Raw genomic sequence first — 15,871 nt, 5'->3', positions numbered from 1 at the left:
TTACTCTGACTCTGTTGCCTAGCCTGGACCCTGTTCCCCTACTTGGGCTGCCTTGTCTGGCCTCAGTGAGAGAGGATATGTCTAGTCCTGCAGTGTCTTGAGGTGCCAGGGTAAGTTGGTACATAAGAAGGACTTTCTTCTACTCAAAGACAAAGCAGGCAGAAGCTAGGGACTCAGGGATATTTATCATGCCTGTGTTCCCCACCTCTGACTTACACCTCTAGTTCTTCTATTGCAGTAGATGCTTATGAGGAGAAAGTCACAGAAAATCTAATGTACTACAGTATTTGAGGAATCAAGTACTCTCCTCATCTCCCCCCTGCACACCTACCTGAGAGCAAGGCAAGGCATCTCTCCCCCCTCCCATCTCTGTCTCTCTCCCAGTCTCTCTGTCTTTATCTATCTCTGTCTTTATCGCTCTCTTTCTCTGTCTCTCTTTCCCAGAGTGTTTGTCTGTGTCTTTCTTTCTCTCATTGTGTCTATTTGTGTGTGTGTGTGTGTGTGTGTGTGTGTGTCACTCTGTGTGTGTTGGTGGAGCTCAAGCACAAGGCTAATGCATGCAAGACAGATAATCTATGACTGGGCGACATACCCAGTCCTTCTCTCTGGAAACAGCTTAATAATCGGCACAAGATGTGCTTTTGTGAGCAACACCCCAAGTCACCATGGACAGTCTAGCTTTGATAATGGCCCCTTTTGTTGTAGAATAAGACTCAGGATATAGAAAAAGCCATGTTCAAAGATTTCTCCTCCAAAAACTATCTGTGTTGAAAATCTGTCCCTGGGAATTTACCAGAAAACCTGGCCCCATCCTCACACTTAAGGCCATTTGGTGGTGACACCTTACTTCCTGTCAAGGTCAGTCCTCACACCATTGTATTTTACATTATACAGACATTCTCTGGCTATTTTTGCCATACAATGGATGTCATGATCCCTGATGACCTGGAACTAACTTTGTCTCATACCTTATAGTTCATCTGGTCAGAGAACAGCATCACCTACTTCCTGAGGATGCTCCTGCCATGGCTATTCATTGTGTACGTGATCTCATTGATGACATGTGTCTGGAAAAGTCTCAAGGCCACAATGCCCAGGATGCCTAGCTTTCCAGAACTAGGAGTGAACAGAGGCAACCCATTCTGGGAGCCAGCCTCCATACTCATGTCCCCCAGCCATGCCAGGCCTGCACAGGCACACTCTCCATGTGGCCTCTGCTGCAGGCTACATCCACAACAGCTGTTCTGCCACATCCTCAACACTGCAGAGAGGAAGTCTAACATTTTCTTGATGTCAAAGGAGATTCTTTCTCTTCTCAGGAGGGTTTTCTCAATTCTGACTCTTCCTGTTGCCATCATGAAACTTAAGTGATTATTTGGACACCATTTATTAAATCACCCATTGTGGTATATGATAGAAGCATTTGCCTCTTGTTCTTCAGTTGGAGTCAAGGATTGGGTCCTAGGCTTGTAGGCAGAAAAGAGACGAGGAAGGAACATGGTGTCATTTTTCTGAATGTTGCTCTATGAAGAACCCACTGTGGAACAACTGTAATGAATCCTTTTTGATCAGTTTCAAGCACAGGAGGCCTCTGGGTTGTGGAGTTCTTGAATATAGTGGGCAAATAGTGGATCCAGATCAGAATGAAGGGCAATATCAGAGGAACCTTGAGTAAGTAGGCAGGGATTCTAGCCAGGTCAGTTGTTCTCCAGGACCTTCACTCCTTGATGCTAAATTCAGACAGAATTGGGGCTTTAATTCTGACCCTTCTGTGTATTTGTTGGTGCTAATTATGGAACACAGAGCTTCTACATGCTTTATTACAGAGAAAGCCTCCAGTGTAACTGATTTTACATTTTTTTAAAAAAATGTAATACTGTTTATTTAACTTCAGAAGACAGCATTGTGGAGTCAGAAGAGTTCAGAAGACAACTCTGTGGGGTCCATTTTTCTCTCTATTGATGCAAATTTTTTGGAAAGTACTTAGGTCACTATGTTTGTTCAGCAAGTCTTTACCTGCTGATACATTTTATAGGCCCCTGACTTGTATTTTAAACTTCGATTGTTTCTTTTCAAAGTTTATTTTATTTTTTTAAATTTTAAATAACTCCAAACATATTAACTATATATTTTAAAATAATACATCACTACTAGTATTTTTTAAATGGACATAAATAAAGTCTTTTAGTTTGTTTGTTTGTAGTAGAGCTTAAAATCTTGGCTCTTACTGTGGTACAAGCCCAAAATAAGAACAAATTTTAGACATTGGAGATCATTGTAATAAGGCTGTACTTCAATGACCCTCACATCACCAAAGGATTTTATCTCCATTGTAGCTAAGCTGAGAGTTGACAGTTCTGCTGCACCAAGGAATGAATTGTAGGCACGATTTTTGGATACAGATTTCCTCCTATGGTCAAAGGTATTTGACTGGAGTGATTGTCTTCATTCTCAGCCCACAGTGGACAGGTTACATTCATTTAAGAAATGGTGTGTGTATTAAGATGGTCTGTCCATGAAGTCATTCATCAACTGTTTCAATGAACAATGGTTCTGCTTGGAGGGTGGCACAGATATTAGGTGAGGGTAAGAATCTGGTTCATTGGCTGTGATGATTTTGAAAAGCATTCATCTCAAAGAAAGAGTAACTATAAAGTTCTCTTCAAAATTGAAACAAGAGTTACAAACATCAAGCAAAGCATTCAGTCTCACTCTTTGTTATTCTCTTACAAGCCACCTCCCAAGTTAATTGCTTACATTTATTTTGACTGTATAAATACATTTGAAATATGTAAACTGTTCTGAAAACCATAGTATAGTGTAAAAACAAATAAGCAATCCTACTAATAGAGAGGCTGGTGATACAGGAGAAGCAAGATTTCAAGACCATTATGTGGTACACAGCAAGATACTTGTCAGGTACAAACAAGCAGAAAGTATATATGGATTGTACAATATCGGACCTATTTCTCCAAGTGCCACAATAGAGAGACTACTGGATGACAGCCAACAAATTTCTAATTCCTCATATTTTTGGATTTCAATCGATTAGGATATGTTGGTAATATTAATTTTCATATTAAGATATTAAGAAAAAGTAATTGTCACTTCCTGTTGTTTTTGTTGTAAGAGGTGGAATTAGATTTGTGTGGATTTGGTGAAAGATTACTTTCTTGCTTCTTCTAGGGTGTAGTTTTGCTCTTTATGTTGATGTTTTCCATCTATTATCCTTTGTAGGGATGGATTTGTGGAAAGATATTGTGTACATTTTGTTGAATCTCCGGGGCAGAAGACACTATAGAAAACATGGACACAACAGTCAAAGAAAATTCAAAAATCAAAAAGCTCCTAACCCAAAACATCCAGGAAATCCAGGAAGCAATGAGAAGACCAAACCTAAGGATAATAGGTATAGAAGAGAGTGAAGACTCCCAATGTAATGGGCCAGTAAATATCTTCAACAAAATTATAGAAGAAAACTTCCCTAACCTAAAGAAAGAGATGCCCATGAACATACAAGAAGCCTACAGAACTCCAAATAGACTGGACCAGAAAAGAAATTCCTCATGTCACATAATAATAAAAACACCAAATGCACTAAACACAGAAAGAATTTTAAAAGCAGTGAGAGAAAAAAGGCAAGTAACATATAAAGGCAGGCCTATCAGAATTATGGCAGACTTCTCACCAGAGACTATGAAAGCTAGAAGATTCTGGGCAGATGTCATACCGACTCTACAAGAACATAAATGCCAGCCCAGGCTAACATACCCAGCAAAACTCTCAATTACCATAGATGGAGAAAACAAGATATTCCATGACAAAACAAAATTTAGAATTACTTTTGTTATTTATGATAATGGGAGTTTTCCCTGTTATGTTTCTGTAGCCCCATGCATGTAATTCACTGAAAGGCCAGAAGAGGGAATCATGTCTCATGTTATAGATGATTGTTTGGTACCATGTGTATCCTCTGAGAGAGCAGTAATTACTCTTAAACCTATGAGCCATCACTTTGGCTCCTGCATTTGAGTTTTGTCCTTCTGGCCACGTGTGCTGTGTTAGATGGACTGGAACATCTACAATTAAATAAAGTCTCTGGAGACATGTGGGAAGTGGTGCATGTGATAGGCTTGTAATTGTCTTAGGCTGCCCAGGCATCTATGCAGAAATCGGATGTCCCCAGTGCTCTCCAGGGTTTCAGGATCATGGTCCAGGATCACTTATTTCAAAATCTGGAGTGGGTCTTTTACTTCTCCTCTAGTATGACACTATAGATTAGGTACATCTGATAAAGAACTAAGATTCTCTTTATTGAGGCTGGAGTGGAATAAAGAATCCTTCTTGATAATGGAAAAAGATTTTCATCTAAGTAGTGTTGGGGTTGGGGGAAGCGCCAGAGCAGCTACATGGATGGAACTCCTGCAGTAGCCACATGCTTCTGGTGGAAAGCATGCCTGAGCAAGTGTAGGACATTGGAGGGACAGTTGAAGCTGCCCCTTTGCCATGGTAGGCTTCAGAGTATATTGAGAAAATGTTAATTCCAGGTGACTGTCTTATAATTTATGAAATGTAACTGACTTTCAAAGACTGGAATTGAGTCACAGAATTAAAGTTTGGAGGAAGTAATCCTGTGAGTTACCAGATACTTGCTGGCAAACCATCTTTTAAAAGCTCACAATCCAGAGAAGCAGAGGAGAGGATTGGTTACTCTGTCCCCATAGACCATGTTCTTTATGAGCTGACCCCGATACAGAAAGAGCTACTTGCAGACACTAGAATACTAGGTGAGCCTTGGTTTAGGACACACTATCAAGTTACTGCTATACTGAGTGGGTTTTCTTGTCCATCTTAGTACCTGGAAGGAGTCTGCAGATGGCTACACCTTACTCACATATGTGTCCTCAGCACAGTGTGTTTGGTTTGGTAAATGCAACCAGATGAGTAGATTGACCTGGCTTTTTCTACTGGACATGTGCAGGTAGATAACAGTTTCATATCAACATTTCCCGGGCTAAACTGTCCTTGGTATAGTGTTAATTGACTCCTGCATTTCTCTCCCAGATAGCCCAGCACTCCTAGGCTAAAAAACAAAAACAAAAACAAAAACAAAAACAAAAACAAACAAAACCACTCTGTCCTCCCTTCTTAAGGACCATTCTTGGGGTGATCAAATTGCTAGCTGAGTGTTCTCATCCAGCTTGCCTATACTTGCGGAAGATGAATGAAGTTTCTGACCTTCTAACTCAGTGGTAGAGCAGTTGTCTAGCATGCACAATGTGCTAAGTCAATCCTAGCCCTAGAGGCTACAGGAGATGTAAAAATTCAGGGCCCAATTACATGAAGAAGTGTAGTCTACAACAAAAGGAGAATCTCCATAGAGCCTGTTAGGTCCTCAAGATCCAGCCTTCCACAGATATGTCCACAAGGGCAAGTATTTGATCATGGGGTAGGGGGAGAACATGCATATTGTGAAGATAGCACATACACTTGTGCTCACCCACATACACATATAGAAACACATATAAAGAGAGAACATAAATACACATAAACAGTTTAGGAAATTCCATTGTTGATGCAATTGAATGACAGATGTCTCAGCAGGTACAGCTATTTCCTGCAAAATGTATGGGCCAGAGTTTCCTCCCTGTGATCCACATGGTAGAGGGAACAAACCTTGCACAAACTGTCCACTGATCTTCATGTTCGCATGTATGTGTACTCATACACACATTTATATACAAAAATTTTAAAAGCTGACTTAGAAAACCAAGGTGAAAAACTGTCCACGAGACCTCTAGACTTCTGTGACTAATGTCTCATGGCACCATGCTAGCAATCACTGAAATGTGGGCTACTCCATCTATACCCCGAAACCTGGCCACGTCTGTTCTCAGTGAGGCTGTGATGTGTTCCGCCACTCTGGAGAAAAGCTAGAGCCCCATGTATTAACTAACATGCTGAGGTTCCCAAGGTGAGGCAAAGCCTCATCTCATGGAGAAGCAGCCAGAAATAGGACCTGGGCTAGGGATTACCATTGAGAACAAGGACCAATTCTATTCATGACTTTATCTATAAATATTGATAGGGTTTTACCTCAACTCATACACCCCAATGCAGGCCCACGGGTCTCTCTCTCTCTCTCTCTCTCTCTCTCTCTCTCTCTCTCTCTCTCTCTCTCTCTCTCTCTCTCTCTCTCTCTCTCTCTCTCTGTCTCTGTCTCTCTCTCTCTCTGTCTCTCTCTCTCTCAGTGTTTGTGTGTGTGTGTGTGTGTGTGTGTTTATCAACTTAATTATGAATGGTTATAGTTCCCCAAGCTGCCTTTCCATCACCAGACAACACACAAGCCCTCTTAGGTGAATTGTATTCCTAGTGGTCAGAACTGGCAACAGATTTTTTTTTTTTTTGACAACAGATTTTTTTTTTGTATGGGCATTATGTCGCCAGATCTTATTGACACTGAAACACAGCTGGAGCCTCCTGATGTGTCCTTCTTGCCACAGAGTGCAAGGTACAATTCCTTCCCTTGGCCCTTGGCCCCATCTGCAGCACTTTTTAAAGAAGCACTTTTGCCTGTGAGACAGAAACCAGGGCACATGCTTACCTAGGAACGCTCCTCAGATGAGATAAACAGGATGCTCTCTGATTTTGTTTTTGTTTTTTTGACAGTCTGTAAACAAGGCTAGCCTTAAAATTGCAGTGATCCGTCTGCCTGTTCCTTCCCAATGCTGGCATAAAAGGCAGCCCTTCCTTCTGAGCTTCTCATTAGAGTAAATACCAATAGGGAGAACTGTGTCATCCTCTTTCTTGAACTGACTACTACTTTGTCATCTTTTTAAACACTGACCTGTCAGCCTCTTTTCCCAGCCCTGACCTTCTACATAGCAGGATTCTGAGCTTCTGCCTTTAGCCATCAGCACGCCTTGGGCCTTTTCGACTCAGTTTTGATACGTGTGAAAGAGACGGTTACCCTTCCTAGCACTGTTCTGCCATTCTCAGGAGCATCTAGACAGAGAAGAGATTGACTCATGGTGGTACAAAAGGGGAACAAGAATGTGATTCAATTCTATTTAATTAAAATATGTTTTTAAATGTTAACAAATTCAGATAAATTGAAAAAAAAGAAAATACTAGTAGTGATGTATTATTTTTAAGTATACTGTTAATATGTTTGGAGTTATTTCAAATTTATATTGAGAAAAATATATTTTCACTATTGCTGTAGATGAGCACCTACATAAGAGTGTTAAATTGATTGTTGTTTTATATCAAACAACTTTTATAATACTTATTTTTATTGTTATAATATTTTATAAATTTTAAAGAATAGGACAAAAAAGATATTGTAGGTTTTGAAGAAGGGGTCTCTGGGAGGAGCGGTTGTACAAAAGAGAAACAAGAATGTGATTCAATTCTATTTACTTGAAATATGTTTTTAAATGTTAACAAATTCAGATAAATTGAAATCATGTAACTTTTCTCATCATAATGCAATAAAAGTTTTTTTGTTTTTTTGTTTTTTTTTGTTTTTTTTTTTAAAAAGGAAGCCACAGAACCCACACATAAGACACCATCCCCCTGTATTTCCCTGGCTGTCTGCGAACTCACGAAGTTCCTGGAACTTACAGAGATCCATCTCTGCCTGTGAGTTCTAGGGTAACGGGAGTGGGTCAGCACACCTGAATAAAGAAGATAGCCTTAAGAGTGAAGAATTAGAAATCAATTTTTATTCATAAAAGACATTTGTTAAGGTTTTGTCTTTTAGCTGTTATTGAAATGCTAAGTAAGCACTGGGACCCCAACATCTGGAGTCTGCATGTAACTTCTGGGAACTTGCCCACAGTTAATGCTGATTGATAAATAAAGATGCCAACAGCCAATAGCTGGGGAGAAGAGAGAAGGGTGGGGTTTAGATTTCCTGGGTTAGTGACCATGAAGAGGGAGAGAAAGAGAGAGCCTCCATGCCTTAAAGAGTGTGTAGGAGTAGGAGTGGAGAGAGATCGAGCCACGGAAGAATGTACAGGAGGGAGAATCAGAGCCACCACGTTAAAAAAAAGCCAAGAGAACTCAGCCCAGAGGGCCACTCAATTGGTTCAAGAGCAACCAAGATGGAACATAGAAATTAGTAAGTAACTCAGAGATATCAGTAGGAGGTAGATTCTAACAGCATGGAGGTTAGGCAGTTGCCCAACTACCATGTTGCTTAAGGCATATTAAAATATAAAAGCTGTGTAGGTCCCATTCATCCAGAAACATAAATGGTCAAAGGTGGGAAAGAACCCCACACTGGGATTTATTAAAATATTAATGCTACAAACATTATTTTAAAACTGGATTTAAAAAAGCAGTTATTATAAAGAGAGAATCTCCTTAGCAAATTTTGAAAAATAGTAACACACAACCAAAACAACCTAAGACAAAAACTCAAACCAAACCCATACAGAAAATTGTGCTAAGGAGCATTCTCTCACTGAAGAATTAGCAGCACAGACCTAGCAGCGTCTGTGGCTGGTCTTATCCATTTATGGTAAGACAGTCACCTCAGGTCTCCCAACGGGTGTTGTTAGAACCAGAAGATGCCTGGCAGGTGCACTGGTCACATAAAATTAGTGTCCAATCACACTAAGAAAGGGAAATAAGAAGAGAACTGACCCAGGGGATTCCGTGGTTGCAGGGGATGAGGCTCAGCAGGTGGCTCCTGATGCAGCAGCTTCTTCCTTCTTCAGGAGCTTTTCAAGGGCTGTGGCCAGTTCATGCTGCAGTTTCTCAAACCTGAGAGAGGAAGGCAGTTAAGACAGGCCTGGTGGGGACCTGCCATGTCAGCTGTCAGGCTGTTACCTCTCACCCCCTTCAACATTAAACTTTTACCTCAAATCATTGTTTGTACCCCCAGAGAAAAAGAGTCACACAATAGCTGGCCCCAGTGCTTTTCTCAGGCTTAAAGACATGTCAGAATTTGAGCTAAGGAATGTTTATTCTCTGTACTAGGAGTAGGACTTTCTCCTACACTCCAGGGGCATCATTTTCTAAAAGTAACCTCATATAGTCACTAGCATATGAGTGATATGCACTATATTCATGATGAGTTAAGGATGGATCACAGCATAGACATAAAACAGACCTGACAAGGCCGTGAGACTAGCTCAGTTCTGCTCAGGATGCACCTTGCTAACAAGCAACATGAAATATAGATCCTGTCAGGCTGGCACAGCATTTCTCAAGTTGCCTGCCTGAGAACAATGGCCCCCTCACTTGGTCTAGCACCAAACAGAAGCCTCAAAATCCTTAGAACTAGTCTAGAAAACCAGTTCCTGGTGCTCTCTGTGCCGTATGAACTATTTTGTGTGCCTGGCCCTTTAAATGACCCTAAGCTCTTCAGTGACAGTTGGCTTTTGGACTGCTGGGAACAGGAGAGGGTTTAAAAAGCCAACAGGAGCTGGGAGAGACAGTAGGAGAGTTAAAGGAGTTGGAGAGAGTCACCGTGGTAGGCAGAAGCAGGGTCCAAGAGACAGAAGGATATGGTCAGAGAAGACGGCTGATGCAGGAAGAAAGTAGGGCTAGAGAAGAGACCGGGTTTTGAACTGTGAAATAGATAGTTGAGACTAGCCGACTGAGAAGACAGTGGGTGGCAGTTGAGGCAGGAGAACTTGGCCAAGCCAGAGAAGATATTGTTAGGAGTTAGATAAAGAAGAAACCCAGGAAGATGTCACAAGCAAAGAAGCCAATAATAATATGAGGGAAAATGCAAAACAAAAAGTAACTTTTTACAAATAGTTATGTCAGTGCAAAAGCTTCAGAATAGTATGAAAAGATTCATTTTGGTTTTTTAAAATGGGTTTTGCTATTCATTCCAGAAAGGCCTGGAAATCCACATCTTTCTGTATCAGCTTCCAGAATGCTATGATTCATTATTGGCTAAAATAAATAGAGGGTTGGAAACACAGTATGAAATATTTTGTGTGCCTGGCCCCTTAAATGACCCTTTTCTCTTCAGTGACAGTTGGCTCTTGGAATCTGGGAACAAGAGAGGATATAAAATCCAGCAGAGGCTGAAAGAGGCGAGCAGTAGGATTGGGGCTTAGGCACAAGTAGGGTTCAGGAGACAGAAGAAAGAAGATTGTGTAGGGCTGGAAAGAAGAGATAAGGGGAGGGAAGAAAAGAAGAAAAAAAGGAAGGGAAAGGAACAGAAAAAGGGGAGGGAATGGAAAAGGAGGTGAAGGAAGGGAAGGGGAGGGAAAAGGCTGGAAGGGGAGGGGAGGGAAAAGGAAGGAAAGGAGAGGAAGGAGAGGGAAGGGAAGAGGAGGAGAGGGGAAGGAAGGGAAGAGGATAGAAGGGAAGGGGAGGGGAAAAAGAAGAGGGAAGGAAAGGGGAGGAGAGAGGAGGGAAAAGAAGGGAAGGGGAGGGGAGGGGAGGGAAGGGAAGGAGAAGGGAGGGAAGGGTTTCTGAAGAGTGAAACTAAGACAGTTGAGAGTGAACTGGGCTAGCCGACTGAGAGGACAGTTGGTGGCAGTTGAGGCAGGAGGAAGTGAGCTCAGCTGCATAGATATTGTTAGGAGACAGATGAAAAAGAACTCACTAACAAAGTAGCAATAAGAATATAAAGAAAAAGCTGGGCAGTGGTGGCACACATCTATAATCCCAGCACTTGGGAGGCAGAGGCAGGCGGATTTCTGAGTTCGAGGCCAGTCTGGTCTACAGAGTTCCAGGACAGCCAGGGCTACACAGAGAAACCCTGTCTTGAAAAAAACAAAACAAAACAAAAAAAAAGAGTATAAAGAAAAAATTATAACTTTTTTTTTTTTTTACAAAGAGTTAGATTTATACCAGTCTGTTCCAGAGCACTGCTGGGAAGGATCTGATCATCCCCTCTGTAAACGCTTCTTCTATCTGCCTGGGTTTGTCCTGGGAACTCCCTAACCTATACTATCCACAGAATGGATAGCTATGTGTAAAGAAACAGAGTACTACTGCAGGCGTAGAATCTGCTCTTGACAGGGAATGTTCCTAAATGAATATGTAATTTCAGGCAGGCAGGGAAGGTGTACACCTTCAGATCCCATCACCAGGAGGCAGAAGCAGGCAGATATCTGTGAGTTCAGGGACAGCCTGCTCAGAACATAAGTAGAGAGTACAGAGGAGAGTCAAAAATCCTCACACACAAAGTAGCAAACATTTTTTTCTGGACAGAAGTACTTGTTGACTAGACCAGCACAAAACTTTGAGGTGTTCTTTCCCTGGCAGATGCTCTTAGCCTTGATGGTGAAGAGAAGCCCATGAAGGACAGAGATTCTAAGTTCAGGGGGCACATGTGAATTCACCCTATCATCCCAGTCAGGGCTCCTGACTCATCTGGAGGACTTCAAGGTGATGATGCAACTTTTCTAAGTTCTTTTCCTGGCTGGCCCACTCCTTCTGCTTCAGCACAATTTAAGCATTTCTTCCCTTGTTTCCATAAACTGTTCATTAGAAGATGGTGTTCTTAGTGGAGGGTTGTACAGAGCTTCATACAAGAGCAAGTGCATATAGAGGATTCCAAGATCATGCTGCTCAGCCAAGTGGAGAAATAAAAACCCTGTTTAAAGGTAGAGACTAAGCAAGCAAATGATCTCCTTCTAGCTAATGCACACAGGCATAATACACCGTACCACCCACAGGCTTCCAGGTAGATGAGCATGGAAGTTTGATTGAGCATGCCAGCTGTCTCAGAATTGGCTGAGAACTCCACCATTCCTTCTTAAGGAAGCTGCAGTGCAGAGCATTTTCTGCATGGCCAGACCATGTTGAGGTGGTGAGAGAACTTTTTTCCCTGAAGTCCTAAGACTCCTGCTCTCTCGCCTAACTTATCAAAAGTCCTTCCCGCATCCTGGTCATCTAGTCAGTTCCAGACTTTAGGCACCAGGAAGAAAGAACTTTCCAGCAACACTTAGAGAAAACAGGGCTATCATGGTGATTCTCAGGCTTCTGTCCCTATGATTGGGTTACAGGAAGAAAGAAGGCCCCTTGCCCCTGAAATCCATAACAACGAGAAGCACACATTTGGCATTTGCACTGGGATATTTTCCCTGCTTGCAAGCAGCTTCCCACCTGTGATGTCCCATGTCCCTGCCATGCAAATGAGTCACAGAACTGAGAACTCACTCAAAGCTCTGTGCATAGCACCCCACCTATCATGCAGACATGTACATGTGTGACATGTTAATCACCTGTCTCCCTTCATTGGACTTCAGCTTCAAGCGGAGCAGCAGGATATGCTTGCCAACATTCACTTTCTCACAAGAGACTAACTTCCCCAAATACTTGTGCATAGACAGAACAATGAACAATCACAGTACATGTTGTGGAGGGCTGGTTGGGAGTGTGGATTAGAAAGGTGATGGGTGAAAGCACAGGTGCCACACGCGAATGGGTCTTCTGGAATGGGAGTTAGAGCCTGTGAAAAATTAAGGGAACCGAAATGCGGAAAGGGGTTAAAAAATGAGACCAAGGCATGGTGTGCTTTCAGTCCTCCATCATTATTGATCTCTCTTTGTTACAAGCAGTAAGGTAGAGAAAAACCCCTCCCCCAGTCCATCAGTGACTCCTGGCCCAATCAGCATCCTCATCTTCAGTCTCTGGAGGCGGGACTTTTGGCATAACAGGAATTTGGAGAGAGGCATGGCTATTAGCAGGAGGTTGGAGAGAGGCTTGGCTATTTGTGGAAGCTTAGAGAAAGGTGTGGTTATTTGTGGCAAGGCAAGGTCTGAAAGAGCCAGCTCTTAGCTGGAGGAGGGTCACAAGGTATGTGGATGAGCAGATAGTAAGTCAACAGGGCAAGTGGTACCAGATATTATTCTGACCCAGCTGCCTGCACTACCTTGCATTACCTGCTGTTGCTGTATCTGAAGGTCACTGGTCTTCTCTTGTTGATTCTTAGATATTAGCTAAGAGTAGGAGGGACCAATTGCCCTGCAACTTCTTGTTCCTATGCCTCAACATGTCTACCTTCTTCAGCTGAGTCTACTTCATCAGGAGCCAGCTGTGCAGGTTAGTGGAAACAGACTCTGCATAGTAAGGCCCTGTAGCCTCTTCCTGCCATTCCTACTCCCAGATCCCATTAACCCTATAACACCCCAGGTTCCCATGAAGACCTTTCAAAATGCCCAATACACACATGAAAGCTGAACTCCTAATTCCATAAACAGAGAACAGCCAATTCAGGGAGAAATAACTTCTGAAGTCCCTAAAAGCAATAGGGATCCATGTCCCTCCAAAAGATAGAGGAATCTCCACCTGTTCTTGACTGTCCAAGTTAATAAGAAAACATAAAAATTAGGTAAATAGGGGTTTAAAAATGGGATAAATAGCCTCAAGGTGGGACAGGAGAACCAAGCAGAAGACATTCTATTTTCCATAACTCTAAGCTCTGTAAAAACCCAGCCTGATCCCCAGATGCCCAAGGCTAATTGACCTACATCTCATGGTGTGAATCACTCTTCAATCCAGAGGCTCCTGAGGATGGCAGGACAATGCTGGAAGGGGTGACAGTCTCTTTCACACTTAGCAAAACTGAATTGAAAATGCACAGGTATATTGAAAGATAGGCAGCAGAAAGGATACAAACCTGAAGCTGAGCTGTAGACTCTCCAGTCTAGAAACAATGAATGGCAAAAACTGCCATTCCACTGCTAGAGTCCGATAGGTACTTACCCATAGAACCCTGTCTCCTCCTCTAGCTCCTTGAGGTTCTCTGAGACCTCAGTATTCTCATTCTCCAAGCTCCTTCATGACTGGTTTTTGCTTCTTCAGATTCTCATACAAAGGATTTGAACTGTGGAAGGGGCTGGCTCCAGGAGGATAGAATCCCACAAATAGACAGAAGGATCCTGAAGAATCAGTCTGTGTTCGGGGTGACCCCAGCTCAGGGGATGCCACATTCTGGATTCTATGTGCCTGGGACATTATGGTGATTATGAACATCTCATCCTGGCCCAAGCCATGCAGATGTTGTGTGTCCAGATACAGTGTGCACTGGATGCATGAGTCACTCAGTAGGGCTGGAGGGGCAGTCGAGCCCATTATGTTCTCAGCAGCCTATGCAACAGGTCTTCACCCACCAGAAACCAGTGATTTCATTTCTTCTGTTTTGACAACAGGGATTCTATTTCCTGGATTACTATTACTGCAGAGTCAGACATTGATAGACTTCTATAGATGTGATCCAAGGGCATGACAGCATTATAAATTATTCAAGAAATTTTAATTTGCCTCCAAGGTGCACACATAGACCAAGTACTGTGCTGCTTAAAGTGGGACTTTCAGACCACAGCACTGGAATCACTTTGAAACTGTGAAAAAATACTCAGCACAAAATGCACACCCCTAGTTCCCAGAGTCTGGGGTGGGGGAGACACACAATCATACAAATGTATATACACAAACACACAGGGAAGAAAAGACAGAGACAGAGAGACAGCACAATGGGATACAGAAGTAGTGCATGGAGCAATCAATACAATACTGTCTCAGAGTAATAGGCACAAGGAACAAGAGGAACAGTAATGACCTCAGGCCTCCAGACAAACATCGATGGAAAGAGTGAGTTCAGGCCACCTGAGCTCACCAGGAGGTACCAGTACTCATTTGCATGCCAGGCAAGTACAAAGATTCACCACAAAGTCAGAGCATCCAGGAACTCACAAAGCTATCACAAATCAAGGTCCTTCCAAATGCATGCTGGGAACCCTCTCTCCACTACCCCAGTCCCTGAATCCCTGAGTTCACCTGAATTCGGACCACAGGCTCAGATTTTCATTTGGAAGAAGCAGAAGAGTCCATTTCCTGTCTCATTCCTGCCCAAGCATCAGGTTCTGCTTTTCCTCTGAGAAGCATTTAGGGACATGTGTTGGGCACAGGGACATGCTGTACAGCCTTCTAGAACTTGGAACCCAAGACCTTAAAAGGATGACTGTGACATTGCAGACTTAGACTGACACCATGGGTTTGGAACAATGAATACTTAATTATCCAAGGATCCTTCAGTGATCAGGATTAGGTGACCTTTTCCTTTTTTAATCAGATATTTCTTTATTTACATTTCAAACATATCCCCTTTCTTCATTTCCTTTCCAAAACCCCCCATGTCCTCCCCCAACCCCCTGCTCACCAACCCACCTACTCATGCTTCCTGGTCCTGGCATTCCCTACACTGGGGCATCAAGCCTTCACAGGATCAAAGGGCTCTCCTCCCATTGATGACCGACAAGGCCATACTCTGCTGCATATGCATTTAGAATCATGGATTCCTCCATTTGTACTCTTTGGTTGATGGTTTAGTCCCTAGGAGCTCTAAGGGTACTAGTTAGTTCATATGAGGATCAGGTGATCTTGAAGCTCATTTCTCTCACTGGTCATCAACTGGAACTAAGTGGTCAGGTCTTCATTTCCTTCATCATTTTCTTGCTGAAGAGGGTTGGGTGGTTGGTGGCAATCCTCCAGCCTTGGTAGGTAGAAAGTAGACTAGTATACTTGTATAGTGAGTGATAAGGCATAGAGGGTGAACAGACCACTCTTGAGTCCAAAACAGAGAGCATGTCTGTGACTCAGTGACACCCCACAGATTTTGGTCTAGGCTTGAGATGCCTTTTCTGTGGATCTCAACTCTTCCATTACTCTGTATAGAGGTGGGTATCTAAATAGTCTAGGGTTTCTCCTGCCTTCCTACACAGGCTAATGCTGACCACAGAGATGGCCTCTCCAGGTTTATTAACAAATGCGCAGGGTGCTGTCCCGCGCTGACTCCCGCCAGTAGGAATAATGCAAGACATGTACAGGATCCTTCTGCAGTTCAGCTTTAATGCGTCTTGAGAGGGAGAGCATAAGCTTACAGTTGTAG

At 42.7% G+C, this 15,871-nt stretch overlaps 1 long non-coding RNA gene and 1 pseudogene across 1 annotated transcript in view; one reads left to right on the top strand and one right to left on the bottom strand.

Moving 5' to 3' along the window:
- Positions 1 to 10,195, bottom strand: part of LOC116084685 — a 21,047-nt gene extending 10,852 nt beyond the window's left edge. Inside the window, exons 1-2 of the long non-coding RNA XR_004116219.1 lie at positions 9,122 to 10,195; positions 8,653 to 8,772 (exon numbers count right to left, since the gene is read on the bottom strand). This is a non-coding gene — a long non-coding RNA (uncharacterized LOC116084685). The remainder of the gene's footprint in view (positions 1 to 8,652; positions 8,773 to 9,121) is intronic.
- Positions 1 to 15,871, top strand: part of LOC116084684 — a 56,304-nt pseudogene that overhangs the window by 16,154 nt on the left and 24,279 nt on the right.

This window comes from Mastomys coucha, unplaced genomic scaffold, assembly GCF_008632895.1.
Source record: "Mastomys coucha isolate ucsf_1 unplaced genomic scaffold, UCSF_Mcou_1 pScaffold9, whole genome shotgun sequence".
Classification (NCBI taxonomy): domain Eukaryota; kingdom Metazoa; phylum Chordata; class Mammalia; order Rodentia; family Muridae; genus Mastomys; species Mastomys coucha.
Note: the sequence above shows the minus strand (reverse complement) of the source record. Positions and strands in the feature narration are given on the sequence as shown.